Raw genomic sequence first — 27,479 nt, 5'->3', positions numbered from 1 at the left:
CATGCCTTCATCCCAGGAACCTATGAGTATGTTAGGTTACATGGCAAAGACGAATTGAGGTCGTAAATGGAATTAAGGTTGCTAATCAGTTGACATTAAAATAGATTATTGAGGATTATCTGGGTGAACCCAAAGTAATCACCAGTGCCCTTAAAAGTAGAAGCAGGCAGAATATGAGAATCAATGGGAGATGTTCCTGTGGAAGAAAGGTTCAGAGAGATACATTACTGGTTTGGGCACGGGAAGCCAATAATTGGGTGGCCTCTAGAGAGTGGAAGAGGCAAGGAAATAGCTTCCTTTAGAGCCTCCACGTGAAAGTGCAACTCTGCTAATCCTTGATTTTAGCCCAGTGAGACCCATTTTGAACTTCTGACCTCCAGAGCTATAAAAAATGTATGTCATTTCAAGCCACCAATTTTGCAGTAATTTGTTACAGCAGTGATAAAAAAAGCTAATAGAGGTACCCAGTAGGAATTGCAGAGATGTGCTTCTCAGGCAGGAGCAGCTTGCAAATGGTAGAGCTGGAATTTGAACCCAGGCATTCCGGCTTCAGAAACGGTGATCTTCACCACCACACCAGATTGCTTCTCAATGGTAGGTTGTATATAGAACAAGTTCCAGGCCAGAAAAATATGCATAAAGTCTAGTGACTTTATCCCAAGTTTTTCTATCTTGGTTTCACCAAATGAATATTCTTGCCAGCCTCACAAATTCACATTTTCATTCGTAAGATGAAATGCTTTTTTTTTTCTGTTGCTTTAATGATAGCTTTTTAGCTGTCTGTCTTTTCATCTTTACAAGGAGAAATGAATATGAACTCAAGAGTGGTTAGAAAGATTAACTGAAATTATGTGTCTGGCATATCATGGTATGCATTCAACAAATGTTACATAAAAATGACCAGGATCACCATTACCAATAACACTAACACCACATGGTAGAGAATGCAAATCTATCCGAGTGGCTCCAAACAGCACAATTAAAACAACAGGCAAAAAATATTAAAAGCTGGATTGAGGTTCAAAAGAAGAATAAGCATCTTCTCCAGCTTTAAATTTTGAACATTTTAAAACTTAACAAAAGTTGAAAGAACAGTACAATGGACACCCACACACATACACACAGTCTTTCACCTCCGAGGATCACCAACTTGTTTTCTTCTATCTCTATAAACACAGACACATGCATTTTTGATGAGCTATTTGAAAGTGAACTGCAGACAAAATATCATTTCACTTCTAAATACTTTGACACAGAGAACCTCCCCAATCTTCTGTTTTCTTAACATTGAATTTTTCAAAAAGTCCAGCCAGTTGTCTCATAAAATGTCCTATATTCTAGATTTTTCTAATTGTCTCCTCTTCGAGATTAGATTCCAGTTTAACATTGTTATCAGGGATACAATTTATGTGATGCTGCTGTTACTGCTGCTGCTAAGTCACTTCAGTCGTGTCCGACTCTGAGTGACCCCATAGACGGCAGCCCACCAGGCTTCCCTGTCCCTGGGATTCTCCAGGCAAGAACACTGGAGTGGGTTGCCATTTCCTTCTCCAGTGCATGAAAGTAAAAACTGAAAGTGAAGTTGCTCAGTTGTGTCCGACTCTTCACAACCCCATGGACTGCAGCCTACCACGCTCCTCTATCCATGGGATTTTCCAGGCAAGAGTACTGGAATGGGGTGCCATCGCCTTCTCTGTTACGTGATGCTGGGGACTTCTTACTGCATCACATCATAGAGGCTCATAATAACAACTTTGATCACTTCCTTAAGTTGCTGGTGCTCAAACTGTCTCTGACCTGACCACTGAGAAACTCCTCAGGCCAGCTTCTGTGTGCTTTTGATATGTCATTATCACAATTAGTCCGTAAGTCCCTACACGGAACAACTCTGTATAAGAATAAACTAAGTCCGAAAATAGTGAGCTTCCTTTAAGTATTCAGAGACTAGAAGATCATTTACCTCCACAGCATAATTGTTGGTTTTATAACCAGATAGGTTAAATGGCCTTCTCTCCTTGAACACGTCATGCTTCTGTCTCAGGACTGTGGCAGTAGCTACTTCTCTGTCTGGAATACTATCTGTACATTTTTTGTGTGATTAACTCCTGCCTGTTATTCAGGTCTCAATATGTTACCTCCCCAGAGAGAACCTCCCTGATCAACCAACCTGAAGTGGCTGGTCACTCCCTATCATATTGCCCATTTTGTTAAATAAAAAATTAAAAATGCTTTAATTATGAACTATTTCAAATGTACACAGAAGTGTAGAAAAAAGGAAACATACTCAAATACTGGATTACCTAGATTTAACAGATGTTAACATTTTGCCATATTTGCCTCAGTTTTTTATTTAAACAAATGAAACGATAGATACAACTTCTGAGTAAGAAATTCTAAAAATGGCATCACATTTATATGTTATCTTTGCTACAATTTGCTCTTTTCACTTAATATTTTTGAAAAACTTGATTTTACCTGATTTTCTTGCTTTTTTTGTTATCAATATGGTTGTTGAATAAATGAATGAATACTTGATTCAGCTTTCATGCATAAAGAGCTGAAGAGCTCCAGGAGAAGCAGAATAAACCTAAAATGATATCTCATATGTCTGTATGTTTGCAGGGAGAGCTCTGCTTATGGAAATTAGTAACATAATGGCATTCTTTAGCAGTACTTTAAATAAAGCACAAAAAGGAAATATAAAGACTTTATATTTGTGAAAGAAACATTATTTAACATAATTTTTTTTTTTTGTTTTACTACAAGCTATTCAAATAGGTCCTAAAATGTATGTTCACTTAAGAGTATACTGCCTACACACTTCAAGGAAAAAATCCTTTTTAATTCCAGATAAAAAAAAACTACCCATTCTTGAAATAATCAAAGTGTTAATAAGATTACAAAAGAATTCTTTGCTACTGTTTCATATTGATCTCTGCCTATGAAATATCAGATTGATGAGAATTTTAAGCAATAAGAAAGCTGAATGTGACTTTTAAGTTAACAGTAAGTTATAGGACTACGGCTGTGCACTGCTACCCCCAAGCAATATAGCAGTGCTGTACTCCTCCCCCCAACAGTGTTGCCCAGAGAGTCTGTTTCGCATTGGAACAGTCCCCTACAAGGCTTTAATCCAAAGGATTCTGGGATCGATGATGCAGGCAGAGTGGGGCCCAGATGGAATGCTACAGCAAACCAACATTTTAAGACAGCAGTAATGGTAACAATCTCAGTAGTGTTCCACCTGACACACCGTTTAAATGCAGTACAGTGCTTCAAAAAAAGAGAAAGATGTTAGAAGACAGGTAGATCCCACAATGCTCTCAGTATTATAGAGCTTATATTCATTCATCCACAGATACAAACAGTAAAATATTACTTTAACCTCCTTGGGAAAAGATGAAAACCTCTGACTTATGTTTTAACACATTAATATGCCTATGCAAATGAGCCATATTTGAAATATAACTTCCAAGGTTACACAGTTAATCTTAATTTTACACACTAATGAATCATTGTAAAATGATAAATAAACCTTTTTACTTCTGTGTATGCCCTTATCTGAGGGTTTTTTTTTTTTTGGCATGATTCTCTTCCCATTCCTCAAGATAAGCCATAGTCTCTCTTTTCTTCTCACTTAGTAACCTCATTGAAATTCATGTTTTCAAGTGCCACCTACATGCCAATGAGCTCATCTATTTACAAGTCCGTATTTCCAAGTGTCAACTAGCCATCTCTCCTTGAATCCCACTACAACTCCAAGTTAAATTGATTATTTATGCTTCCCCTCCATGAAACATTCTCCTTAAAAGTAAAACCAAATTATGCTTTTCAATGTTCTCCATGTTGGTCGATGGTATTGGCACCATGACAACACTCTCATCTACTCAATTACCTAAGCCAGAATCTCTGGGGAATATCCAATTCTCCTATTCAGGCTCTCATCCAATCCCTTTTCAAATCTTTTGCTGCAGGCTACTAACTGAAGTATAAGGTTCAATCTATTTCTGGAGATCAAAACAATATTGACAACTTTATACGGTTCAACCTAACAAAAATGTATAAAGAAAACAAATAAGATTAACCATAATTTTAATATTTTCCCTATTTGTTTCTGTTAGATACATAAAAGGAAGCTAAGTCAGCATTTTAGATCTCAAGAGGCTAGTGAGAGCTGAGGACGCCTTTCTTATACTAATGCACACACACAAATGAAAAACGGCACACATAGAAAAGAACAGAAAAGAATACTGAAGCAAAGAATAGGGAGGAGAAAAGAAGAGGAATGAAGATAAGCCCAAAAGAGAACAGAACAGAAAGAGAAGGGAAGGCAGTTACTGCCACCACCTCTTAAATCACACTGCACTTTGTACTTTCCCAATACGGAGAAGAGACGAGGAGGAGAAGTCCAGATAAAGGAAGTTCAGTAGAGTCTAAAGCCATGTTGGCTAAAAAGTTTTCATTAAGCCATCTTGAAACACACTAGATGGAAAATGCTCATTAATCTCTAATCTGAGGAACAGTCCTTAGATAACTGAGAGCTGATTTACTTGATAACAACATCCCTAAACATTAAGTATTTCTTCTGGGGCTTTTGCCTTAGTAAGAGTTAAGTTATCTTTATCAATCAAAATGTTCATTTTATTTCCTATTAAAATAAACCTAATAAAGTGTTATTTCTATATATAAAGTACATTATAAATACATCTAACTGCAACTAGGCATTCCTCTTATTTTTGAATTGACCAAGTTTGAATATGAAATCTGAGGGACAGCCTAGCTAGCTTAAATAATTCCATAATGGAAGTGAAAGTCACTCAGTTGTGTCCAACTCTTTGCGACCCCATGGACTATAGAAGAAGTCCATGGAATTCTTCAGGCCAGAATACTGGAGTGGGTAGCCTTTCCCTTCTCCAGGGGATCTTCCCAACCTAGGGATCGAACCCAGGTCTCCTGCATAGCAGGCGTATCCTTTACCAGCTGAGCCACAGGGAAGCAGATAATGGAAGAGGAAGTAGCTTTCTTTCCCATTTAAACAAGATGGAAAAAAGTATTAAAAGAAAACACACATTTTATACCTATTTAGAAACTATTGATTACAAAAGGCACTATACTAAAAATCCTTGGCCATGTATTACTGTGTAGGAAGTCAGAAATGAGCAGTATGTTTAGAAATAGATGCATTTCTATCTTTCCAGTATGAATGTTCATCATACTTGAAAGATCTGACAGCATAAGCAACAAATACTATTACAGTTTTCTACTAAAGAATAACAGTTGTATTTAAACTATATGTTGGATAAACGACTAGTTTTCTTTTGAAACAATTTATCAGACTTGGGTCAGAAAATCCAATTCCCCACAGCTCATACTTAATATTGCCCATTGACCACAAGGAACTCTGATGATGGTAAAATGCAGAGATTCAGCTAATGTCCTAAATGTAGGGAGAAGCTAAATGAGAAAAGTCATTCCGGGATGGTCTTTAACAACAACACAACCCACATTAATAACATAACTACAATAATACTAAAACAATTGGCAAGGTGGGCGAGGACGGCAGAGGCTTGTAGAGAAGAAAACAATCATAACTGGAGTTCAACAAATGCTAGACTGTGTGCTGGAAACGTACATCTAGTATTTTTTTTTTTTTAATCTTAATCATTTAACCCTATGAGATAGGCATTATTATCACCACTTCACAGAAGAAACTGAAGCTCAGAAAAACTGAGTAACTTGCCAATGCTCTCACAGGTAATAAGCGGAAAATACAGGGGGAGTTTGATCTGAAATCCAAATTGTAACTTCAAAACCTGTGAACCTGTGTTCATTTCAATTCTATGCTATTCTTCTGTGTAAGTACTAAAATATTAGTGTTGACTTTAATTAAAGAATATGCCTATTAGGCTTTGAGAGGAGGAATTACACATCAGCATAAGCAGATGGAGAAAAAAGGGAGCAGGATGATTGCCAAAAAGCACACCAACATGGAAAAAGGCTATAGTAAGTGAAAGTGAAGTCGCTCAGTCGTGTCTGACTCTTTGCAACCCCATGGACTGTAGCCCACCAGGCTCCTCCGTCCATGGGATTCTCCAGGCAGGAATACTGGAGTGGGTTGCCATTTCCTTCTCCAGGGGATCTTCCCGACCCAGGGATTGAGCCCAGGTCTCCTGCATTGCAAGCAGACGCTTTAACCTCTGAGCCACCAGAGAAGCCTAATACTGAACCACTGGCTAAAATCCATGAGCCTTATTCTTCCACCATGAAAACCAAGAAAGGACAAAGTGCTCTCTGGTTCCTCTGCCTTTTCTAAAACCAGCTTGAACATCTGGAAGTTCACGGTTCACATTTTGCTGAAGCCTGGCTTGGAGAATTTTGAGCATTACTTTACTAGCATGTGAGATGAGTGCAGTTTTGCGGTAGTTTGAGCATTCTTTGGCATTGCCTTTCTTTGGGACTGGAGTGAAAACTGACCTTTTCCAGTCCTGTGGCCACTCCTGAGTTTTCCAAATTTGCTGGCATATTGAGTGCAGCACTTTCACAGCATCATCTTTCAGGATTTGAAATAGCTCAACTGGAATTCCATCACCTCCACTAGCTTTGTTCGTAGTGATGCTTTCTAAGGCCCACTTGACTTCACATTCCAGGTTGTCTGGCTCTAGGTGAGTGATTACACCATTGTGATTATCTGGGTTGTGAAGATCTTTTTGTACAGTTCTTCTGTGTATTCTTGCCACCTCTTCTTAATATCTTCTGCTTCTGTTAGGTCCATACCATTTCTGTCCTTTATCGAGCCTATCTTTGCATGAAATGTTCCCTTGGTAACTCTACTTTTCTTGAAGAGATCTCTAGTCTTTCCCATTCTGTTGTTTTCCTCTATTTCTTTGCATTGATCGCTGAAGAAGGCTTTCTTATCTCTTCTTGCTATTCTTTGGAACTCTGCATTCAGATGCTTATATCTTTCCTTTTCTCCTTTGCTTTATGCTTCTCTTCTTTTTACAGCTATTTGTAAGGCCTCCCCAGACAGCCATTTTGCTTTTTTGCATTTCTTTTCCATGGGAATGGTCTTGATCCCTGTCTCCTGTACAATGTCACGAACCTCAGTCCATAGTTCATCAGGCACTCTATCTATCAGATCTAGGCCCTTAAATCTATTTCTCACTTCCACTGTATAATCATAAGGGATTTGATTTAGGTCATACCTGAATGGTCTAGTGGTTTTCCCTACTTTCTTCAATTTAAGTCTGAATTTGGTAATAAGGAGTTTGTGACCTGAGCCACAGTCAGCTCCTGGTCTTGTTTTTGCTGACTGTATAGAGCTTCTCCATCTTTGGCTGCAAAGAATATAATCAATCTGATTTCAATGTTGACCATCTGGTGATGTCCATGTGTAGAGTCTTCTCGTGTTGTTGGAAGAGGGTGTTTGCTATGACCAGTGCGTTTTCTTGGCAAAATTCTATTAGTCTTTGTCCTGCTTCACTCCATATTCCAAGGCCAAATTTGCCTGTTACTCTAGGTGTTTCTTGACTTCCTACTTTTGGGTTTTATTACCAAGATTTCATTGTTTATTATTCTGACTTAATGTAAGAGGCTTCTAAAAGAAAGACTTAGGAAACATATTTTAAAAAGTCAAATTTCACTCATTTTAAAGAGGGATTTTGATCATTCTATCCTCTCCCTTTCCTACCTTTTTACTTGTTTTTTTTTTTTTTCCCAAAAATAAAAGGGAAAAAACTGGATACAAAAAGGAATTGTCAGAAGACTATAAAAATCTATGCCAAGTAATACTGGTAGGATCCTTGATTCTAAAGACATCAACAACAACAACAAAAAATGAACCACTGAAATGATACAATATTTTAAAACTTAATATAAAACTCTATCTGCTAAGTTTCTGTGTATTTTTAAATTAATCTATTTTTGAATATCTAAAATAGCCCCACAGTTCAAAATTCAAAAGGTTCCAAAACTAATGTCTTTCCAGAACATTTCTGTCCTCAAGCCCCTTTCCTCTCGCAGGAGGTGTCAAATGTTATGTTTCTTATGAATACTTTCAGAGATTGTCAATTTGGAAATAATGCAGTGAATTAATTTCCAGCATGTCAATAGTCTGTCAATGTGGTACAATAAAAAAGCAATATGTTTAAGAATAAAACATCCTAAGTTCAAATCCTTGTTTACCACAAACTAGCAAAGTCATCATTGTACAAATTAACCTAACCTCTGTAAGCCTCAGTTTCTTCATCTTTAAAATGGGGATAGAAATGGATATTCTTGATATTGAGTGCCTTTTATAGCCAAGTAAAATGCTAAATGATGGAGATTCAGATGAGAAACACACTTGCTGTCTTCAAAAGGCTGGGAGAAAGACCAGGAAACAATTACAATATACAGTGATGATACAAGGACATAAGAAATCATGGAACACAGAAGGATGTAGTGAACATAATTCTTGGCATAAAAAAAAAAGCAAATATTGATTTCCTTTCTAATAAATTTTCATTTGATTTGCCTTATTTCATTTCACATTCACGTTTTAAAAACTACCATTGTGCAGCTTTAAAAAAAAATGAAAGCAGTCTGTTACTTTTATATTAAAACTATTCTTTAAAAAATGAATCAATACCCAAAATTTCATGAACACAAATATCAAACCAATAACTCTCAATTCTGAACAAACCATTGACATATCAAATTGAGTGAGTGTTTTTTAAGATTTTTTCATTTCATAATGAAAAATACATTTCTAAATAGTAAATGAACTTCAATATGTTTTAGAAGAAAATATACTTTCACTGAAGTGAAACTCAAGTTCTCAGTCAACTTCTCCAAGATTCTTTAAGTTAGGTACCAATTAGAGAGGTTTAATATCTATCCTATTAAAAATACCCTTTGATCTTCTTGGAAAAATGGCCTGAATCTAGGTCTCAGACAGGGGAACTAGAAGATGAGCCTAAAGCAACAAATAGTGCCCAAAAGTAAAGAAGTGATTAAAAAAAAAAAAGACGCAAGAGCTATGATCTCCCATTGGTCACTCTAGACCAATTTGAGCAGCAAAATAACACTGGGTTAGGTAAAAAAGAGTAAATAGCCATGAATCCGTATTGATAAAAATAAATGACTCTCCTCTCCTAGAGTATAGGCTGGACTTAATTATTTGCTTCCAAAGAACAGAGTAAGGAAAGAGTAAAACGAGACTTTAACCAGAGAAAACCAGAAGATACCACCTTAAAAACCAATCAAGGTTAATATCACTGGTGGTAAATTATGTTGCTGTCGCTTGCCCCCTGATGTGATGTGATGACATTCTGTGACATTCTTCTCAAAACTTCACGTGTCTGAGTGCTAAGTCACTTCAGTTGTGTCCGACTCTTTGCAACCCTATGGACTGTAGCCCACTGGTTTTCTCTGTCCGTGGGATTCTCCAGGCAAGAATACTGGGGTAGGTTGCCATGCCCTCCTTCAGGGGATCTTCCCAACCCCGGGGTCGAATTTGTGTCTCCTGTGGCTCCTGCACTGCAGGCAGATTCTTTTTTTTTTTTTAATTTTAATTGGAGGCTAATTACTTCACAATATTGTACTGGTTTTGCCATACATTAACATGCAGGCAGATTCTTTACTGCTGAGCCACTGGCTGCTGAGTCACTTCAGTCGTGTCCGACTCTGTGCGACCCCATAGACAGCAGCCCACCAGGCTCCCCATCCCTGGGATTCTCCAGGCAAGAACACTGGAGTGGGTTGCCATTTCCTTCTTCAATGCATGAAAGTGAAAAGTGAAAGTGAAGTCGCTCAGTCGTGTCCGACTCCTAGCGACCCCATGGACTGCAGCCTACCAGGCTCCTCCGTCCATGGGATTTTCCAGGCAAGAGTGCTGGAGTGGGGTGCCATTGCCTTCTCCTGAGCCACTGGGGAAGCCCCCAAAATTCATAACCCCAGCCTATTCTTGAGAAAACATCAAACTCAACTGAGGGACAACCTACAAATATGTGGCTAGTACTCTTCAAATTTCAAAGTCATGAAAAAGAAGGAAGGTCTGAGAGACTGGTGGTATTTTTGATTAGATTGGTGGTATTCTTGATTAGATTCTTAACCAAAAAAAGCATATCAGTGGGAAAACCAGTTAAATCCAGATGAATTCTATACTTTAGTCAATAGTATTATACCAGTGTTTTCTGGTTTTGACAAATGTATCATGGCTATGTGAAGGGTACAGAAGGGTGAAGGAGGGCTGCCTACTATATTTCTAAGGTCTCCACACTGAGTTTAGGACATGAGAAGCAGCCCACAGGAATAGATATACCTGCGATTTGGTACAGGACATTCACGGCATCCCAGAAGGGAAAAGAGTCCAGGTCCCCCAGCAAAGATTGCCTCAGCCCTAGCCTGTGATGACTTTCTGCCAGTAGTAGTGAAGCAATGGTTGTATTTGGGTCAGGTGATCAAAAGGTGATGCCTTCTTCACCTTCTCTTCACCCACCTGCTGGCTGGATGCAGAGGATTCCAAGGCCCTAAAGAATGGTTGAGTCAAGCTTCCCTGGTGGTGCAGTGGATAGGAATCCACTTGCCAGTGCAGGAATCATGGGTTCGATCCCTGGTCCAGGAGGATCCCACAAGCCACAGAGCAACTAAGCCTGAGTGCCACAACTACTGAAGCCCGAACACTGAGAGTCTGTGCTCTGCAGCAAGAGATGCCACCGCAATGAGAAACCGAACACTGCAAGGAAGGCTCAGTGTGACCAAAAAAAAAAAAAAAGAGTGGTTGAGTCATAAAATGAAAGGAGTCTGATTCTGCCAATCATCACATGAAAGGCTAACTGCAGAATAGAAAAACCTACATCTGCCTGCATCAGTTAATCGTCAATGTAGATGCTACCTGAAAGATGTAGTTTGAAAAACTCCACAGCATAATGACTCCAATTTTTAATATCATTCATCTTTTCTTTGGGTTAACTCAAAGGGAATTTGCAAAGGAACTCATATCAAAGAAACACCAACATTCTAGCTATTTCTTTCATTTTATTTTTTTTAAATTAAACCCAAGTTAAATGCAATACTATTCACAGAAAATATATAATAATAAATATTATATAAATAGTAAATATTATATTTAATAAAAATTTTCCTATTCATGCATGCTTCTGTTCAGCTTATCTGTATATACACAAGAAAGGTCTTGGAATAATGTTCATAAAATGTATTTCAAGTATCTGGAGTGCATGTGTATATGTATGTGTGTGTGTATGGAGGGAATATGTTGCCTTCTCTTCAGTACTTTTTCCATATTGTTAAAATTTTTAACAATGATGATATAATCCCATAAGTACTATTATGTTCATTAAATTGATAAGAAAAGCACAGCTAACATGCAGCTAACCTAGAGGGTGGGATGGAGTGGGAGGCGGGAGGGAGGTTCTGAAAAAGCTGGCTTCTGAACTCAAGTATTTTTGTTCCAGAGCCCATACATACAATTAACTCCTATACTATACTGTCTCTATCATAAGCACTTAGCAGATTTTTTAGAAATAGGTGTAGGCTATGTTGCTGCTGCTGCTGCTAAGTCGCTTTAGTCGTGTCCGACTCTGTGCAACTCCACAGATGGCAGCTCACCAAGCTCCTCGGTTCACAGGATTCCCTAGGCAAGAATACCGGACTGGGTTGCCATTTCCTTCTCCGTAGGCTATGTTATCTGTATAATAAACATACACTATACTTATTTTTTTAAGGGAAGAGGTGTTAGCAGAGAAGTTGGAAGAAGTAACTGCTGATGTCTCATGACATGCGCTACTGGCAAGGTCGATGGCAAACGGGAAAAATCTAATGGTAGTTACAAAAGTACTATGCTGCTAAGTCTGCTAAGTCACTTCAGTCATGTCCGACTCCGTGTGACCCCATAGATGGCAGCCCACCAGGCTCCCCCGTCCCTGGGATACTCCAGGCAAGAACACTGGAGTGGGTTGCCATTTCCTTCTCCAAACAAAAGTACTATACTGGACATTAAAGAACAGTCACTCATATGCATTACCAATATATCCCAGAGAATATCTTGGGATAAAAAGCAACATTGGTTTAATGTCAGCTGAACGTTTCTCAGAAAACTTTTATATAACAAATGTAGAGAAATTTGTGTGTATGTTTTAAACTACGTTTTCATTCCAATCCCAAAGAAAGGCAATGCCAAAGAATGCTCAAACTACCGCACAATTGCACTCGTCTCACACGCTAGTAAAGTAATGCTCAAAATTCTCCAAGCCAGGCTTCAGCAATACGTGAACCATGAACTTCCTGATGTTCAAGCTGGTTTTAGAAAAGGCAGAGGAACCAGAGATCAAATTGCCAACATCTGCTGGATCATGGAAAAAGCAAGGGAGTTCCAGAAAAGCATCTATTTCTGCTTTATTGACTATGCCAAAGCCTTTGACTGTGTGGATCACAATAAACTGTGGAAAATTCTGAAAGAGATGGGAATACCAGACCACCTGATCTGCCTCTTGAGAAATCTGTATGCAGGTCAGGAAGCAACAGTTAGAACTGGACATGGAACAACAGACTGGTTCCAAATAGGAAAAGGAGTTCGTCAAGGCTGTATCTTGTCACCCTGTTTATTTAACTTATATGCAGAGTACATCATGAGAAACGCTGGACTGGAAGAAACACAAGCTGGAATCAAGATTGCTGGGAGAAATATCAATAACCTCAGATATGCAGATGACACCACCCCTATGGCAGAAAGTGAAGAGGAACTCAAAAGCCTCTTGATGAAAGTGAAAGTGGAGAGTGAAAAAGTTGGCTTAAAGCTCAACATTCAGAAAACGAAGATCATAGCATATGGTCCCATCACTTCATGGTAAATAGATGGGAAACAGTGGAAACAGTGTCAGACTTTATTTTTCTGGGCTCCAAAATCACTGCAGATGGTGACTGCAGCCATGAAATTAAAAGACGCTACTCCTTGGAAGGAAAGTTATGACCAACCTAGATAGCATATTCAAAAGCAGAGACATTACTTTGCCAACAAAGGTCCATCTAGTCAAGGCTATGGTTTTTCCTGTGGTCATGTATGGATGTGAGAGTTGGACTGTGAAGAAGGCTGAGTGCTGAAGAATTGATCCTTTTGAACTGTGGTGTTGGAGAAGACTCTTGAGAGTCCCTTGGACTGCAAGGAGATCCAACCAGTCCATTCTGAAGGAGATCAGCCCTGGGATTTCTTTGGAAGGAATGATGCTAAAAATGAAACTCCAGTACTTTGGCCACCTCATGAGAAGAGTTGACTCATTGGAAAAGACTCTGATGCTGGGAGGGATTGGGGGCAGGAAGAGAAGAGGACGACAGAGGATGAGATGGCTGGATGGCATCACTGACTCGATGGAAGTGAGTCTGAGTGAACTCCGGGAGTTGGTGATGGACAGGGAGGCTTGGCGTGCTGCGATTCATGGGGTCGCAAAGAGTCGGACATGACTGAGCGACTGATCTGATCTGATCAAGAAACCATTTGTTTTATTTTTTAAATTTTTTTAAAATTTATTTTGAATTGAAGGCTAATTGCTTTACAATACTGGTTTCTGCCACATGTCAACATGAATCAGCCATAGACATACATACGTCCCCTCCCTCTTGAACCTCCCTCCTACCTCCCACCCCATTCAATCCTCTATGTTGTCAACCATTTGTTTTAAATCGGACAGAAGTGCTACATATTTAATGGAAGGTATGCTAAACTGACATCTGCTACAATTTCAGTGTAATTTCAAATATCACATTCATTAATGACTGAGACTTAATGTCTTTGTAAATTAATCCGGCTTAGTGAGACTGAATATGCTATTCTTATTCACACGAATGTTCAAGATACTGCCTGCAGCAACATATGGTACTACATGCATTAAATACACTAAAATTCTTAGGGAGAGCACAGTTTTTAAAGTGCAGGAATTTGTTACCAACAGAAAGGGGGGAGGGGGTAGGAACAAATGACATACACTCCCTCAAGCAGTATGAGATTATCCTTCAGCTTCCAGATATAACATTCAAAGTATCTTTTAAAAAACAGACATTTTTCTCAGTAACATCTTGAGGTGTCCAGCTTCTCAAATAAATCTTCCATCCTCCGTAGTAAGTCTATGAACACCCAGCTTCTTTCAACAAGAACAATAAATTGCCTTTGCCTTTCCAGAACAAGCAGCTGGTGAATCAAACAGAGAGGAACCAAACTTCCCCAATCACCAGATGTCTTAATTTGGAACAGACAGTAGCAACGTGGAAGAGTTCAAATCTTGAATTGGTACTCTATGTTTACGACTTCTTTTTGTAATTCTCAATAGATGCTTTTAAAAATTAAGTAAACGTTCTCTTTAAAAACTCCGAAAAGAAAAAGGAAGATAGGAGGGAGAACAAAAAGAATCATGGCTTACAATAGAATGATGTTAACATCAAAGAACCAGTCTTTTGAATACTGTTACAGTTAGAAACCGATAAGCAATATCATTAAATCCTTATTCAGTAATTCAGAAATAATTCTCGAATGGCTGACATGACAGGCCTAAAACACAATGGATTTAGCAAAGAACACAGGCAAAGTCCCTGTTCTCAAAAGAGGGTGGTGAGGAGACAGACAGATACATAGATGATTATAATGGAAACCGTGTGTGCGTACTAAGCCTCCTCAGTCGTGTCTGACTCTGTGAGACTCTGTGAGACCCTGGGGACTATACCCTGCCAGGCTCCCCTGTCCATGGGATTTTCCAGGCAAGAATACTGGAGTGGATTTCCATTGCCTTCTCCAGGGGATCTTCCCAACCCAGATATGGAACTCGCGTCTCATGTCTTCTGCATTGGCAGGTAGGTTCTTTACCACTAGCGCCACCTGGGAAGTCCTAATGGAAACAGGGATAAGTATCATAAAAAATAATGTGTAAGTCAGGACATGAGACGGGAAGAGCCTTTTACTTATTTTATTTTAGATTTTTATTTTGATGTGGATGATTTTTGAAGTCTTTATTGAACTTGTTACAGTATTGCTTCTGTTTTACATTTTGGTTTTTTGACCACATGGCACGTGGGATCTTAACTTCCTGACCAGGGATGGAACCTGAACCCCTTGCCTTAGAAGGTGAAGTCCTACCTAATCCCTGGACTGTCAGGGGAGTCCCAGGAAGAGCCTTTTAGGTTTGGTCATTAGAGGCAAGCCTCTCTCATGAAGTGACATTTGAGCCGAGACCAGAATAAAATTCGGAAGCGAAGTATTGGACCATGTGAGCCAAGAGCCTCCTGGGCAAAGAAAAACAGCAGGTGGGCTGGAACAGCTAAAGCTGCGTCAGGGAAAGAAACTGGCGTAGGAATTATGGTTGAAGAGGTAGCTGGAGTCAGAGAAGAGCTTTGCAGGCCACGGTAAGGACTTCAGCTTTTACTCTCAGGTAAGGAAGCAAGCCACTGGAGGTTGACGGCAGCTGAGAATTGCTTGTGACCGATTCCTTGGCTGGCTCAGCCTGGAGAACACACCTTTGGGTAAGAATGAGGCAGTGAAAAGCCTTGATGCACAACTGTGGACAAGAGATACGAAAATAGGGAGAAGTGGCTGGATTGTGGCTGTAATGACAAAAGAGGAATAAACAGAATTTTCTCATTAGACTTCAAGAGGAGTACGAGAAGAGTCAAAGATGACTCTTAGGTTTCTGGCCTCAGGGACAAGGTGGATAGACCGTTGGCATGTTACTTTTAGGATAATTATAAGCATTTAGGAAATTAAAAGATGATTAATTAGATAATTAATCATCCAATTGTTTAAATAGTCTTTATAAACTGTGGAGCGTATGTGCGTGCTAAGTTACTTCAGTAGTGTCGAACTCTTTGCAACCCCATGGACTGTAGCCCACCAGGCTCCTCTGTCCATGGGATTCTCCAGGCAAGAATACTGGAGTAGGTTGCCATGCCCTCCTCCAGGGGATCTTCCTGACCCAGGGAAATCTGCATCTCTTATGTTTCCTGCATTCGCAGGCACGTTCTTTACCACTGCGCCACCTGGGAAGCTCATAAATTGTGGTATTGATATATTAATATAATAGAATTATACACAGCAAAGAAACCAGAAAGCCACAAACCACCAGTATGTGCAACAAGGTGGATTAACCTCAGAAATGTTTAATGATAGAAGCCTGGCAGAACAGGGTGCTACAGGATTTCACTGATACAAAGTTTAAGAACAGAAACAACAAATCTGTAATGGTAGCAACTGGAATACTGCTTATCTTTTGGTGGGATCCAGACTGAGAAAGAGAGCAAGAGGACTTTTGAGTGGTGATGATACACAGATGTGTACAAATTTGAAAAAACAAGCCATCATGGAGGAGAATGACCTTCAGCCTCCATCAAGATTCTCATTTTGAGTAAAAAGGAACAAGTCTACTGCTGAAGGAGGAAGGGTGAGGTGAGAAATCCCCTATCTGGCACAGCACAGCAGTGCCTGCCTAAAGTTATGAGTGGAGGAGGGACAATGAGGAAAGCCCTCCGGCATCCCAACACTGCAGGCTCAGTCCCTAAGTCATGTTTGATTCTTTGCAACCCCATGGACTGTAGCCCACCAGGCTCCTCTGTCCATAGCATTTTTCAGGCAAGAATATTGGAGTGGATTGTCATACCCTCCTTCAGGGGATCTTTCCACCCTAGGGGTTGAAGCTACATGTCCTACCTTGGCAGGTGGATTCTTTACCACTGAGCCACCTGGGAAATCCCATGGACAGAGAAGCCTAGTGGGCTACAGTCAATGGGGTTGCAAAAGAGTTGGACAAGACTTAGCGACTAAACAACAACAACATACTAACTTACAACCCAACACTGCAGTGGCTTATTAATATCAGATAAAGGAGAGGTCTGAACAAGGACTATTAATTCACTTAAAATTGTCATAAACCTAAATGTGAGGGCAAGAACTACAAAACTTCTTGGAAAGAAGTAGGGAAGTTATGACCCTGGGTTAGGTGAAGATTTCTTAGTATACAAAAGCACAAACCAGCAAAGAAAAGCTTGACTTAATTAAAACTTAAAACTTTTGCTTTCTGAAAATTGGTTAAGAAAATAAAACACCAATCTAAAAGAAGTGAAGCTCAAGTTACCAGAAATGAAGTTTATTTGGGAACAGTAGAGGAACTGCAATTCGGGACACCAAGCTGTAGCAAATTACAGACAAGCCTGTTAAGGTTTAGGGTGGGTTGCTTTTATGAACAAAGTGTGCAAAAGGGGACAGTCCAGCTGGGAGATATGCAGAGAGTTCACTGGCTTGAAGGTGGGAAGAAAGTTTTGGAGGATGCTCATTGGTCACAGGTTAAGTAAGTGTTAGTCGCTCAGTCATGCCCGACTCTTTGTGACCCCATGGACTGTAGCCCATCAAGCTCCTCTGTCCCTGAGATTTTCCAGGCAAGGATACTGGAGTGGGTTGCCATCTCCTTCTCCAGGGGATCTTCCCAACCCAGGGATCGAACCTGGGTCTCCTGCACTGCAGGCAGATTCTTTACCTACTGAGCTACAAGGGAAGGTCACAGGTTAAGCTTCAATAAATCTGTAAATCTGATAATCCTCTATACAGCTCTATACAGTCAGCAAAAACAGTATGGCTAAATCAAATCCCTTATTATACAGTGGAAGTGACAAACAGATTCAAGGGATTAGATCTGATAGACAGAGTGCCTGAAGAACTATGGACGGAGGTTCGTGACACTACAGGAGGCAGTGATCAAGACCATTACCAAGAAAAACAAATGCAAAAAGGCAAAATGGTTGTCTGAGGAGGCCTTACAAATAGCTGAGAAAAGAAGAGAAGCTAAAGGCAAAGGAGCAAAGGAAAGACAACCCATTTGAATGCAGAGTTCCAAAGAATAGCAAGGAGAGATAAGAAAGCCTTCCTTAGTGATCAGTGCAAAGAAATAGAGGAAAACAATAGAATGGGAAAGTCTAGAGATCTCTTCAAGAAAATTAGAGATACCAAGGGAACATTTCATGCAAAGATGGGCACAATAAAGGACAGAAATGGTCCTAACAGAAGCAGAAGATACTAACAAGAGGTGGCAATAATACACAGAAGAACTATAGAAAAACGATCTTCATGACCCAGATAACCACGATGGTGTGATCACTCACCTAGAGCCAGACATCCTAGAATGCAAAGTCAAGTGGGCCTTAGAAAGCATCACTACAAACAAAGCTAGCGGGGGTGATGGAATTCCAGTTGAGCTATTTCAAATCCTAAAAGATAAGGCTGTGAAAGTGCTGCATTCAGTATGCCAGCAAATTTGGAAAACTCAGCAGTGGCCACAGGACTGGAAAAGGTCAGTTTTCATTCCAATCCGAAAGAAAGGGAATGTCAAAAAATGCTCAAACTACCACACAATTGCACTCATCTCACATGCTAGCAAAGGAATGCTCAAAATTCTCCAAGCCAGGCTTCAACAGTACGTGAACCATGAACTTCCAGATGTTCAAGCTGGTTTTGGAAAAGGCAGAGGAACCAGAGATCAAATTGCCAAGATCCACTGGATCATCGAAAAAGCAAAAGAGTTCCAGAAAAGCATCTATTTCTGCTTTCTTGACTATGCCAAAGCCTTTGACTGTGTGGATCACAACAAACTGTAGAAAATTCTTAAAGAGATGAGAATACTAGACCACCTGACCTGTCTCCTGAGAAATCTGTATGCAGATCAAAAGCAGCAGTTAAAATTGGACATGGAACAACAGACTGGTTCCAAATAGGAAAAGGAGTATGTCAAGGCTGTATACTGTCACCCTGCTTATTTAACATCATGCAAAATGCTGGGCTGGATTAAGCATAAGCTGGAATCAAGATTGCTGGGGGAAACATCAATAACCTCAGATATGCAAATGACACCATCCTAATGGCAGAAAGCAAAGAAGAACTAAAGAGCCTCTTGGTGAAGGTGAAAGAGGAGAGTGAAAAAACTGGCTTAAAACTCAACATTCAGAAAACTAAGATCATGACATCCAGTCCCATCACTTCATGGCAAATAGATAGGGAAACAATGGAAACAGTGACAGGCTTTATATTTTGGGCTCCAAGATCATTGCAGATGGTGACTGCAGCCATGAAATTAAAAGACAGTTGCTCCTTGGAAGAAAAGCTATGACCAACCTAGACAGCATATTAAAAAGCAGAGACATTACGTTGTCAACAAAGGTCTGTCTAGTCAAAGCTATAGTTTTTCACATAGTCATGTATGGTTGTAAGAGTTGGACTATAAAGAAAGCTGAGCTCCGAAGAACTGATGCTTTTGAACTGTAGTGTTGGAGAAGACTCTTGAGAGTCTATAAGAGACTGCAAGAGATCCAACCAGTCAATCCTAAAGGAAATCAGTCCTAAATATTCACTGGAAGAACTGATGCTGAAGCTGAAGCTCCAATACTTTGGCCACCTGATGTGAAGAACTGACTCATTGGAAAAGACCCTGATGCTGGGAAAAATTGAAGGCAGGAGGAGAAGGGGACAACAGAGGATGGGATGGTTGGATGGCATCACCGACTCAATGGACATGAGTTTGAGCAAACTCCAGGAGTTGGTGATGGACAGGGAAGCCTGGCATGCTGCAGTCCGTGGGGTCGCAAAGTCAGGACACAACTGAGTGACTGAACTGAACTGATAATTCTCTAAGTCACGTATTTATGGGAAATTAGTCTCTCAGTCTTTAAGTTTTGCTTTTCTGAGGGCACATGCATGGGTCTCCATTTCATATCCTCTGGTTCCATTTTACATTAAAATCCTTTTACTTTTTTCTCATTTGAACAAGATCTTTCATAGAAAAGTATTGATGATCAACCTTGGGTATTTGTTTAGTCTGAGATGTTGCTAGATGTTGGGCTGTGAATCCCTTGAAGCTGCAAAGGACCAACCCAGGATGCTCTGTCCCATAGAAGAGGGCATGACAAGTTGATTTTTTGCCTCATTTAAACATGGAGAATCTCAGTCACACTCCTCTAAGGGAGTCAATTTGGTTTCATGGTCAATTAAGCCTCAGGATAAGCCTTAGGAACTTTATTCTGTATGTATATCTGAGAGAAAGGCATTTGCCTATTGAAACAAGACAGCAGACATTTCATTAGAAGGATTATACCCAGGGTCAGAAGTCCAATTATAGCTACTGACTGGAACAAACTTCTCAACCAGTTTCCCCAGCTACCTATACTTAATAGCTTGAAAACATCTTAAGTCCTAGGGCTTGGCCTATTTCAGTGAAGAGATTGATACTGTCCATCATTTTTAGTTCGGGCACTGTGTCTCCCTATTTGTTAACATAAAAATAGCATTCTTCCCAGAGCAAGGCACAGGTTCCTCCCTACTGTGCAGTACGGAGGTTTAGGGCTCTGTGGTTTTGTAAGACTACTTTTGCTAGGCTGTATATCTGGGTTTGCTGCTATTCAAAAGCTCTAAGAGAAGCACTGAAGGTAGTTCCCATGACTATGGAGAGGTTTCGACTTGCTTTTTCACAATCTATTACTTTAACCCAAGGGGGAAAAGACAGCCAAAGACACACTCAAATCCCTTTCTAACTACTACAGGGTTATCAGAGGGCATCCATCCAAAATTATATCCATTCTAGTTTTTCTGTTTGTTTTCACATTGATTTTTTAGTTTTCACATTTTACTAAAATTAAACCCCTATGACAAAGATAATATGGTGTGTTAATTTTTTTGCATTGTGAATTACTCAAAACTTTGCAGATTAAAACAATAAGCATGCGTTATTTCACACAGTTTCCAAGAGTAAGAGAGGGGCTTAGATGAGTGTTTCTGACCCAGGGTCTCACATGAAGCTACAGTCAAGATGGTGGCGAAGACTGTGGTCAGCGGAAGGCTTGACGATGCTGGAGGACTTTCTTCCCCAGAATGCTTCCTCACTGTGGATGAGGCCTCACCTCTCTACTGGTTATTGGCAGGATGCCTAAATTCCAGATCAGATGGACCTCGTCACAGAACTGCTTGAGTGTCCTCAAGATGTGGCAACTGACTTTCCCCAGAAGATGTGATCCAAGAGAGAGGCAGAGAGAAAGAACACACACACACACACACACACACACACACACACACAGCCACTATGCCTTTCACGATCTGGTCCTGAAAACCACACTGCCACTTTTGACACATTTTACTTGATAGATGAGAGTCATTAACTACAGCCCACTTAAGGTAGGACAATTAGGTTCCACCTATTGAAAGGAAGAATATCTAAGAATTTATGGATATATTTTAAACCCACAACAACTGTTTTACAACTTTAACTAAACAAAAGGTTCACATGCTCCTTTAAGTTGTGAGGAGAAAGAACCCAAGTGGGTTCTTCCAGTGGAAGGGAGGGTTTTCCTGACTCTGGCGTCAGGAGTGAGGGAAACAACTCTGCAGTGTCCCTTCCATTCAAGGCGGAATGTGGAACACATATTCCTTCCACACAGAAAGAAATAACCAGTGTTTTCTGAATAAAGGGCATAAGTGGGCCCTTTAGCCCAGGTATTTTTTTTCCTCTGATAAAAGAAGAGCTCTCATGACCAAAAAGAGTCATTTACATATAGCTCATGATAGTCAGCATGGTGGAAATGGCTATAAGAACATCTTAAATTTCTATATATTTGGAATAATGGGAGAGTTGGATTGTTGTGGGTGAGGTTCTGATGGAGGTCTGGGGAATCTCCAGAGAGAAGGTACGTTCCCACCACTTACTAGATTTCTTATCAACCAAATTACCATTGAATGGAAGGATATCCACTGTTCATCCCCCAGTACTGTTATAATTTTTGTTACCCCACCACAAAGTTTTTAGCAGTCCCATTAACGTTTTTGAAACACAAAGGAAGATTATGGGTAAGAGTCCAGACTTGAGTGAGGGGTATACCTTTGTGGGTGGGGGGCACCCAGGGGAATGTTATAATGTCTGCTGCCAATTTGCCAGAAGGAAGAATGTGTAACAGTTCAAAGGGACCAAAGGAAAATACTACATCTCTGCCAGAGAGACCTTGCCATCCTTCTAAGGATAATAGCCAGGCTACCAGTTCAGGTTCATCATGAGTGTTATTAGCTCTGGCACAAATCAAACTATCAGTAAGGTTGGCAGAATCTTGGAGTTTTTCTAAGCAGGGAACCAAAGGATGTGCTAAAGCTAAACGAGGGGGCAGCAAGAAATCCAGAGAAAGGACCATTAGAACTTTAAGCAGCATGACACAGGCCTGGTCTGGTTATCTTGGGAAAGCTATCTATTTCTGATGTCATTGGCTTCAGTCATTAGAAAATTTTACCTCTGAATCACCAGTTAGGTTGCAGATCCACTTTTTATAGAAGAGACACATGAATTCAGGAGTCCACCCCTCGGAGCTTAGTGACACAGGCTTTAGTCAGCAACACCTGTGAGGGGCCCTTCCAACAAGGTTGGAAGGAAACTTTATGGAGATGCCTTTTCCAATAGACCAGGCTGCAAATGTGGTATTTGACATCTTTGTTTCCTGGGAGCATGCCATAGAAAGATTATTTTTCCAAAGCATTATTATGGAAAATATTATTATTCTCAGTGGATTTAATTACATCTTTGCAAAACTGAAGTATATCCCCTATTTATTATTTGTAGGTCAAAGAAAGCAGGGACTATCCTGTAATTATTTCAAAGGGTAAGAGCTTATGAATCTTCTAAGTTATCTTACATCTTTCTTCTTTCTTCTTACACCTTACATCTTTCTTGTAAGTCATCATGAGGGGTCAAGAGGTGATCCATCAAAGTCAAAGAGACATGGGGAATTTCATCAGTGCAAGAGGGAAGAAGGAGAGCAGGGTTGAGACTTAAGAGTGAGTAAGAGTGGTACGAGGGGAGGTAAGTAAGAGGATTTCATAGGTGGTAAGATGGTTCGCTGAAAGATGTTGAGCGTGGCGTGAAATTTAAGAGAGGCTCAACAGGCTAAGGCACAAAGATGATTAAAGAGGATCCTATAACAATTTCTTCAGTAGCCTTCGCTAAAGGAGTGGAAGCAGGCACAGCTCTCAGGCACGGGAGGGAGGTATCCTCAGGTCACTGCATCTAATTGTTGGCTGCGCAACCTAGAGGTTGGTGATAGCCCCATGGTTTTGGTAAGTAACCTGAGGGTATTCCCCTCTTTCTCATATACAAAAAGGGAAAAGGGTAGCTGACAATTTAGGTGTCCAAGGGCAGGTAGACTTATTAAGCTTTCCTTCAAGATCTTAAAGGCCAAGCAATCTTGATCATCCCAAACTATGGGGTCAGGCTGGTGTTCTTTAGCAGGGAATACAGGGGCTGAACCAACAAAAAGAAATTTGGGATCCAATTATGACAATGGCCAGCTAGCCCAAGAAAACCTCACAATTAACATTTGCTTTTGGGAATTCCCTGGTGGCCTCATGGTTAGGATTCTGGGCTTTTCCTGCCAAGGTCCAGATTCAGCCCCTGGTCGGGGAACTGATATCCCACAAACTGCATGGCATGGCCAAAAAACCAAAACCAAGAAACATTTGCTTTTATGGTTTGAAAAGTTTAAAATGCCTTGAAGCCTATCAGCATCTATGTGTAGCACCTGTTTTGAGACTAAATGTCCTCAAGATTGAACCTGAGTTTGGACAAATTGTAATTTCTCCTTCAAGACTGTGTGTCCCTTAAGGGCTGAGATTTTCAGCAAATACTTCTTTTTGCAAGAAGTATTAGGAGGGCAAACAAAAAAGAAGCTCATCCAAAGGTAGTAGTAAGGTGGAGCCCCTAGAGAATTTTATGTCATTTAAATCAGCCTGTCAAAATTGTGAGAAGTAAGAAGGCCTCAGTAGAGCCTTGAGGCATGACTGTCCAGATGTACTGTTGTCCTTCTCAGGTAAAGGCAAAGAGACACTGACTATCCCTTTCAACAGGGATACTAAAAACTCACTGCCTAAACTGATTACAATGTAAAAGGTGCTTCCAGCATGGATGGATACTAATAGCATGCAGGGATTAGAAAAGACAGGATGGCAGAGAATTACAATGCTATGTATTGCCCTGTGGTCTTGCACAGCCACTGGTGTTTTTTTTACAGGCAAAATAAGGGTATTATTAACACAAGGATAGTAGCAAGGAGAGTAAGTGCCTGGGCCTTACAGTCCTCTATAATTTGCCTTATGCTGTGTACCCTTCCTTATTCATAGGGTATTTGTTTATTCTTAGGAGAGGTTTTGTGGGGTCCACCTGGATCATAATGGGAGGGGCACTATGAATTGTGCCTATTTCAGTTAAGGATTTTACCCAAAGATAGATCAGAGAATTCTGGGTTTAATAGAGCAGATGAGTGCAAAGTTTGGACTGCCTTGGGTTGTAGAATGCAAATAATGGCAATGGGGGTTGAATTTTCCTGAATGTTGAACTTAAACTCAAGAGATACTTCCACCTTTTTTTTTTTAACTTCCACGTTTTGAGAGAAAAAAATGGCAGCACTGTGTTTCTCCAGAAAATCTCATCCCAATAAATGTCTGGGACCCAAATCACTAAGAAGCAGACATTTGCCTTACAAAAGGTCCAGATCAAAAAATATGGACTGAGAAATAGGGACACATTGCAGTTTACACTGCAGTTTACTTAAGACTCCCACTATTTGAACATATATACTACTCTAGGGAAGGGCCTGTTCAATTGCAGTGGGATGGAGCACTGACAGGAGCAGCCCCTGTGCCAGTTTACACTGTAAGGAATTTGTCCCTGATCTGGAGAGTAGTTTTCCCCAGTCTATTTAATGGCAGAACAGGAACAGTCTCTGTGTGTCCTTGAAGCCCCATCATTGGTGTGGATTTGGCCAGGGTTCTGAGAAGGTTGTAACTATTTGGAGTTCAATTTGTAGCAATCCTTTCCCCTGGTCAGGTTTTCTACAATAATGACACATTCTTGTAGGATGGATTTGCTTTGGAGTTTCCATCTATTGGTGCTGTAGATTCAAAATCTTAGTTATCATTTTTTTCTTTCTTTCTGGAGTCATCTTATATGGTGTGAGCTAATTTATTAGCCAGATTGACAAGGTCAGGGGTGAACACTCCTTCCCTTTGATACAGGTTCTTTTGACCAACAAGGATAAGTCCTTATGTAGGCCATTTATACATACGGAATTAAAAGCCACCTGAGAGGACTCAACAGCTATAGGGAGTCCGGAATTCCCTTTGGAAATGGTTTGGAGATTGTTGTAATAATCATGGAAGGGTTCAGCAGGCTTTTGGATGCATACCTGACTTTAATTCCAGTCCGCAGGTTTTGGGAAGGCTCCAGGGATGGCTTTGTGTAGCCGTTTGGCTCTGCCATGAGGTTAACCATATAAAAGGACTAATGGTTGGTTTAACTTAAACCCTAGAAATTGTTCAGGGTTTCCCCAAGCTGCAGTTTTAATCTACTGTGGGGCTTGACCTTCTCCAACAAGCAAGTAGACTAATTAACAGAGATTAGGGAGATGAGGTTGGTGGGTTTGGGTTACAGCATTGAATTCTTCAGCAAATATATTGGGATCTTCAGTTACCGAGGGGAAATCCTTTATTATAGCCCTTATGTTGCCCTTTGTCCATGGGGTGTAGGAAATCTAGGGCAGTTTTTAGTAGGATCCTCAGAAGGTCTAATTTTGAAAAAGAAGGTCTTAATGGGTTCTGTTTGGTAAGGAAAGTAAATTCAGAGAAGAGACTCAGGAAGGGTAAAGGGAGATATAGAGGAGATGGAACAGTGGGGTTAGAAAGGACCTTAGTTAGCACTGAGGAAGAGACCTGGGATTTTTTAAATCCATCTTTGGTTATTTACTTGCTTTGGTTAATTTAGAAACAATAAGGAGGCAATTTTAGAATCCTGAACATTTAGTAGCCTCTAGATACCAACTAAAATAACTATCCTACTCAGATTGCTTAATATTGTAGCCATGGTCTTCTAACTTAGTTCAAAGAAAACAAGTTTGCAGAGATCAAAGTTTCCACATAATGGCCATTGGAGTTCTGCGTTATCCTTAGTAAAACTGGTCTATTTAGTCAAACATGCACATGAGGAAAGACCATAAATTTTTTAAACATAAAACTGGCTAGGATCCCTCAAGGTGGTGGTTGTTGCAGGCGGGGGGCGGGGGGGGGTACTTTAGTACATTCAATACTAAATGTACCTTTAGTACATTCAGATGACTAGATACAATTATCAGAAACAAGAGTACTTACCAGAAGGGCAAGCTGTCTCTATCTAGATCCTGAATAAAGTAGGAGAGCTCAAACAAAAGAAGGCAGCTTGAGCTCTGAGGAGACTTACCAAAGTTAGAATGGCTCACAGAAGCTAACAGTGCAAAGGACTCAAGTACAGGAAACTCACTTGACTCCAGAGGTTCAAGTGGTTGGTGCCTTCAGATCCCACTTATGACACCATGTAAGGTCAACCTAAAAGAAAAGAGGTAAGCTGAGGCAAACTCAAGATACCAAATGTGTGTGTATGTTAGTCACTCAGTCATGTCTGATTCTTTGTGATTCCATGGATTGTAGCCTGCCAGGCTCCCCACCCCGTTCATGGAATTCTCCAGGCAAGAACACTGGAGTGGATTGCCATTCCCTTCTTCACGAGATACCAAAAATCCAGTTTATTCTGCAGTAGCAGAGATATTCGGAGAAGGCAATAGCGACCCACTCCAGTGTTCTTGCCTGGAGAATCCCAGGGACGGGGGAGCCTGGTGGGTTGCCGTCTATGGGGTCGCACAGAGTCGGACACGACTGAAGTGACTTAGCCGCAGCAGCAGCAGAGATATTGTAATTCAGGACATGCAGCTGCAGTGAGCTATAGGTGAGTCCACTGAAGAAGGTTAAGAATGGGTTGTATTCATGGGCAAGGAGTGTGAAAGGGGAGAGCCCAATTAGGGGCCATGCAGAGTTAACTGGCTCAAAGATGGGGAGCAATTCATTGGTGAGAGGTTAAGTTTCAATCTTTTATAAATCAGGCATTTATGGAAAATCAGTCTCTTAGTGTTCAAGTTTCACTGTTCTGAGAGCTAACGTGTGAGATTCTCCATTTCATATCCTTTAGTTTCATTTTAGATTAAAACCTTTTATAGTTTTATCCAAGTCAAGCTGGAAGGACATGTGGGGGGTAGGCAAAGGAGGATGTACAGCAGACATTTGGATACATCAGGAGGAAAGTATAGAATTGGATCACTGACCTACAGGAAGTAGGCAGTAGTTAAAAACTAGGGAAGTGGATGAACCTCCTGAAGGGGAATTATACAGAATGATATACAACAGCAAGTCAAGAATGGAACCCTGAAACACCAGTTAAAAGAAATGGGCAGAGGAAAAATAAAAACTCTAAAGGAGACAAAGAAAAAAGAAACAGAAGAACCCAAAAAAAGTAGCCAAATAAGTATTAACTGATCATTAATATCTAGGATCCTAAATCAGTCTCTTCACAAGCATTTCTTTATTTAGTCCTACCAATCAGTAACTCTAAAAAATAATCTTTTTATTACTGCCCTTT

General features: G+C 40.3%; 1 protein-coding gene across 6 annotated transcripts in view; it reads right to left on the bottom strand.

The window, feature by feature from the left end:
• Positions 1-27,479, bottom strand: part of WDR89 (WD repeat domain 89) — a 79,255-nt gene that overhangs the window by 33,791 nt on the left and 17,985 nt on the right. For 2 of the 6 annotated variants that reach the window (XR_015134204.1, XM_086320360.1), the window contains one exon: positions 26,271-26,395. The exons of 1 other annotated variant lie outside the window; for it this stretch is intronic. The gene's annotated coding sequence lies outside the window, so the exon portion shown is untranslated. Of the gene's footprint in view, positions 1-464; positions 1,931-26,270; positions 26,396-27,479 lie in introns of those variants that run through there. 3 more of the 6 variants (XR_015134206.1, XM_086320361.1, XM_086320363.1) reach the window with 3 other exon arrangements.

This window comes from Bos grunniens, chromosome 10 (genome assembly GCF_055505025.1).
Source record: "Bos grunniens cultivar Pamir isolate PY7600 chromosome 10, Bosgru_T2T1.0, whole genome shotgun sequence".
NCBI lineage: Eukaryota > Metazoa > Chordata > Mammalia > Artiodactyla > Bovidae > Bos > Bos grunniens.
Note: the sequence above shows the minus strand (reverse complement) of the source record. Positions and strands in the feature narration are given on the sequence as shown.